Source organism: Lonchura striata, chromosome 3 (genome assembly GCF_050655825.1).
Source record: "Lonchura striata isolate lonStrDom1 chromosome 3, ASM5065582v1, whole genome shotgun sequence".
NCBI classification, from domain to species: Eukaryota; Metazoa; Chordata; class Aves; order Passeriformes; family Estrildidae; genus Lonchura; species Lonchura striata.
This window is the reverse complement of record NC_140705.1, coordinates 112,495,344-112,500,834: the sequence shown is the minus strand read 5'-3', so window position 1 is coordinate 112,500,834 and position 5,491 is coordinate 112,495,344. Positions and strand designations below refer to the sequence as shown.

At 37.7% G+C, this 5,491-nt stretch overlaps 1 protein-coding gene across 1 annotated transcript in view; it reads right to left on the bottom strand.

Annotated features, from left to right (window-relative positions):
* LOC146768063 (uncharacterized) overlaps nucleotides 1–5,491 on the bottom strand; it is a 518,279-nt gene that overhangs the window by 104,894 nt on the left and 407,894 nt on the right. Inside the window, exon 4 of the transcript XR_014954527.1 lies at nucleotides 1,626–1,723. The gene's annotated coding sequence lies outside the window, so the exon portion shown is untranslated. The remainder of the gene's footprint in view (nucleotides 1–1,625; nucleotides 1,724–5,491) is intronic.

Here is a 5,491-nt window from a genome sequence, read left to right as displayed (position 1 = left end):
CTGCAGGAGGAAAACAAAACATACAGAAGTGTGCAAATCTCTTTAAAAACCATAGTTGTAATAAATAAAGAATAATCACAGGGCTTTTTCCAGATCCTACCAACTTTGGCCATCCTTCATATCCCTAGCACACTAATACTAAAAAAGCTGACTCCTCGATGGTGTTGGTCATTCCTTCACTGCTTTATCATCCTACTCCTAACCACACAGTGGCAGTAAATGGGGGTGTTCTCTTGGCTCCTATTAGGAACCTCATTACCCCTCCTTTCTCTCTTTCTTGAATTAAAAATGTTTCAATTAGTTCAATATGCCTCATACCTCTTCAGCACACTACTGTCCGTCTGACTCACTTCCAAATTGAAGTGCATATATAAAAAAAAATTGAATCAGTTCAATGATTTTAAATCACTCTTCAATGTGCAAAGTAATTTAAAGTTACTGGAGTGCTTCCAATTTTTATTAGTCCTTGAATTTGGAAATGATCGAGGCTGTTCTGGGCATGTGCAATACACTGTGACTTAAAATTATTATGTCCATACTTACTTAAAAAAAAACAAAACCACAAATTAGATTTTACTTAACAGCAAAAAACAATGAGGAGTACCATCGTCCAACTTTAAATACAAAATAGGGGGTTGCATCATTCCAGAAGGCATCAATCTTGAAAAACTCTTGCAATTTTAAAGGAAACTGAGAAACACCATTAAATGCTTGAACTGCTCCATATGCAGCATGGACTCCCATTTTAATTGCTACAGCACTTTTGCATTTAATTACTTTCAATGTATCTAATTGCTCTAAATTTAGCAGTTTCCCCAAAATCAATATAAGGACAGAATCAAAAAGGGCTGACTTTCTCCTTAAATCTTTTGAATGCTTAGTGAGGTGATTAATCTTTATGCACAAGACTAGCTCTTATTGAACTTAATATGCCTCCTCACCTGTTTGAGTAGGCTCAGTAAATGAATGCTACTCCCTTACCCACATGAGTAGATTTACTGGAGTTCTAGAGAAGATAAAAGGACTGCTTACAGGCAAAAGTATTAATAATGCCAGTGATGTAATACTTGAAAGAACTAACTGGACTACTGCTTCTCAACAGTCCATTCTAATACAGGTCTTTGACTCTGTTTTTTGGAGATATAACAGTTGAAGTATTCCTTTAAGCTGAAGGTCTTCTTATTCTCCATCACCATAATTACAGAGTGAGGAATAAATTAAAAAAAAAACAAAAACATTAAGTCTTTATGACCCCTTTATATCAAATAAATTTATTTGACTGCTGTGAAGGCAGCCTCTTAAGACTGGATATTTTTATACATCTGGGGAAACCTTCTGGATTTTTCATCTACAAAGCATCCCAGAAGCTAAATCATGGACATAAAATACTTCCAAGGTGGAAGTCTTACTTCATAAGACTTCCACCTTGGAACTATTTTTCATAATGTTCACAAATAACCCCACAAGCCTTCATATGTTCCTCATAAATATTATGGAGCATAACATGGAGCCCAAGTCTGTGGGGAAGAGGATTGGCTGTGTGGGGAAGGGGTGATCAATTCCAAACAGGCCTATTTGCTACAAAACTGAAGTGCAGAGAGATGAAGAGGTTTAAGATCAATTACCTGAAACCAGGTGCTGAGCAAATGGGAAAAATGATGCATCTGGAATGCACTCTCCTCTTGCACATCTCACCTGACTCTCAGCATCTCTGTGGCAGCTGCTGTAGAGGACACAAAAAAACCAGTGAGCCACTGGATTTGGTGTCTTGGTCTCCTGTGTTGCCCCATTCCCACACTGGCACTGCAGAGTGAGGAGAAACTACTCCTCAACTTCTCTGTTTCTCTCCCTGTAACAATGCACTTTGAAAAAAAAAAAAAACCAAAAAAACAACATTTTAGGGGCTGAATTTCAGCCTTGCAAAGGCATCTCCTGGCTGTGCCCAAGTGCATGTTGAAATTCACTTGCCAGTAGCTGCAGGCATCAGGCATGGGAGGGAAAAAAGGCCACACCATGACCTTATTTCTCATTGGGCTCCTGGGATCCTTCTCTCCCAACTAAACATCTGCCTAAGAGCTGGCCAGAAGGTAGCTCAGAAGCTGCTTTTAAGAGTAAACAACTCACTGTCAAAGCTCTTAGCATCAGCACTCTGTGGAGGAAACAGAAGATTGCCTGTGTCATATGAGTTTAATATTTGATACATCCATCCACATATACCTGGCTATATCCTGCCCTTGTAATGGGGATGGACTCAATGATCTAATAGATCTTTTCCATTTCTAGCTTCTATTATCCTATTATTAAAAGTAATGAGCCTCTAATCTAACAACTGAAATAATCAATAGGAAAGTGAGTTTGTTTTTTTCAAAATTACTTTAATTTTAAAAATACAGCATGTCCATTCCCTGCTTCCTGCTTTTGACTGTGATAATAAAACTTTCCCAAAGGCTAATATAGTTTAGCTAAACAAATTAGCCAACTGCCCCTTTTAGCGGGAAGAGAAAGTTTCCATTAGCCATTCAGATGTTCTTTGCCTGGTCAGCTAACAATTTTTGCAAACCAGACACCAGAAGATAGATGATTTTAAACTCACTATAAGGCTGGAATACAGTGCTTTACTAGAAACTCACAAAGAGTGCTTTGAAAATTTGATGGAAAATCAGCTTGTCAGTGCCTTGGTCCAGACACGGGAATGATTTTCAAAGTACGTAAGTTCAAATGTTAGTTCTACCTTATACTTTTTGTTTCATTTTAGACAAATTATTTTAGCTGTTTCCCAAGAAGCAAAGCTAAAAAACTTCCCTTCATGCTTCTCACTTTATTACACTGAAGTAGATTGTAAGCTCTTTCAAGAAGCTCTAGCCAAAATTCCTACATATTTTTACAGTGCCAAGCCCAGCAGTTTCATAACATTAGTAGGGATTGTTAGGGATATTACAGTATTAAAAGAAATAAAATTTGATATAGTAGTATGATATACTGCAGATTCTTAATAATATAATTAAACTACTTACCAAGTGCCACAGAAAATATTCCAGAACAATCATTTTACCTTAGATGCCTTGACTCTGTAGCAGCAAGGTGTTTGGTGTGAAAAGAGCAGATCAAAGGATTATTGCAGTTGGTGCTGAAGGCCCTACATCTATAGAATAGGCACATTTCAGGAGTTACTTGAACCAGATTTTATCTGATTCCTTGAACAAAATATCCCTACCACATATATAGAAGACCAGCCATTATTTTGGGCACTGGTATGTGGCTGGGAAGTACCTGAAGCTCAACTCAGGTTCATTTTCCTTCAGAAGGAATCTAGTTTTCCCCCACATCACCAAAACCCCCATGAACTGAATCAATGTGATGCAAGTGCAGAAAATCAGATCATTTGCTTCTGCTCTAGGCCAAACTCCAATTCAGAGACAGCTTCTGAAGGGAAGGTACGTGGAGATCAATCTGATGCTGTAACAGCTCTTTGTGCTCTTGTTACCATGTTCCAAATAATTCTCTGAGCTTCAAAGACTTGTTGCTTGGCATGCCACATGGAGTGCTAGTCACTGAAAAGTCCTCTGATGAGGGAAGCCAAGAAAGAAAACATAACAAGAAATACCTTCTAGAGCAAAACACTTTAGATGCTTCAGTCACTGCCTCCAGATTCATTGGTGTCCCCCTCCCAAATTATCAATAGTAATTGATAGTATCAATACAGGCCTTCTCTGAACAGTGGATGATGGTCACAGAAGCAGTACTGACTTTCCCAAAACTCTCAGTACAGCTGATTTTAGTGTACTTTACTGTTCTTTCATCATGGTAGTATAATGTTACAACCTCAGACAATTGCAAATTAATCCTCCTATTTTTAAAGAATAATCTTCCCAGTAATATCTCACTGCTCTCAGTAAAGTGTTCTGTACATGCATATCTTTTTAGATGTTAGAAGAGCAGAGAAATCCCCTGCCTATGACATTTTTCTTGTTGCTGAGATTTGGATTTCCTCTCCACCAAATGTAACTACAACGCAATGACTGCAAGAAGAACATATCTGAGCATGACATAAAGGCAATTCAAACCAAAGTAGTGCTACTGAAAGATCCCTTAAGAAACCAGCAAGCCAGCAATCCCTCTGGCATGGCAGCCAATGCCTGTGTTTAGCCTTCACTAACCATGGCCAGCTAGGTAAAAGAAGACAGAAAACACATGCAAATTACATTGCTTCATTTTTTTGTTAAGGATTTGAGGAAATTATTAATCCATGCCCCCATTTACAGACAGTGAAATTGAAAGCCTTTTATTGATACATATAAAAACTTTCTAGTTTTCTATGACATTTCACTGTTTAGGAAGAGTATAATAGCTTTCAGAATTTTTTTTTTTCCTCACCTAGATTATTCTGGAAAATAAGTCTATTTCTAAATAACTGAAAACAAAATGCTGTGCTGAAAAAATTAGGGAAAGGGAGACAACTTTAGTGTTTTTACAGTCAGAGACTATTTAGCTGCTCAGACTTGCTCCTTCCATAAATGTGTGACTTATAGTTTTACTGGAGAAAGACCTAAAATGAAGCAAAGACCCAGTGGTCTTTTGCTTCAACAAGTGAACCCTTTGCTTTGAACAATAAAGAAAGATGCAGTGGTCTGTTTCTTGACTCATCGCTTTGCAATCCCAAAAAGAAATGCTAAAATGTTGAGAGCTGCAGAACTTCCAGGAATACTCTTAATTAAGACATAGAGTACCAAGAAGGGTTAATATTGTTTGAAAGTAAAAGCTTTCATTCTAATAACAAGACCTCTCTCTGTGCACTGCTGGGTCAGCATGGTAATTAAGAAAATTGCCTTTAGTGCAGTTGTTTGGTAATGCTATTATCATCTTTTTTCATCTTTTAACAAGAGTAAACTACTTGAAGATGTCCCCATTTACTCTTCTTGCTTCTAGTAACCCATGAACCCATCAAGTCCATACTATGCTAGCATTTAATGGCCTAAATGAGTTACTTTATCATCTGGTTCACCCTGAAGTCTTTTACATATTTTTCTTGACCTTTAACCTTCTGACTATTATTTTGACAGCTATCATTAATGCTGTGTCCTGGGCAACCACACATTGACTAAGATGGATGGCAGAATGACTGAGGAGTTGAAAGTAACACACACCTACTTTCATCTTCCTCTTGATTAAATCGAAACCATACAAAGCCAAGCTGCACGATGGGTCCCATGGAAGCAGTAGAGAATATGAGCCACAGGTTTAGTGAGTAAAGCTGAGCAGAGAGACCAGCAGAGGCAGAAAAGTGGCCTTATTGTAAAACAAATAAGCTAGACAAATTGGACTCCTAGAACTCAATAAATCTTTCAAGTTATGACTATTCATCTATGAACTTAGATGAATCAATAGGTGGTTAGAATGAAAATATTTCATACTAGTCTGTTAAAACATAGATTTGGCAGTAAATTTTGCTCAAAACCCCCCGCAGTCCACAACACAAAAGAAACCCCGTGCT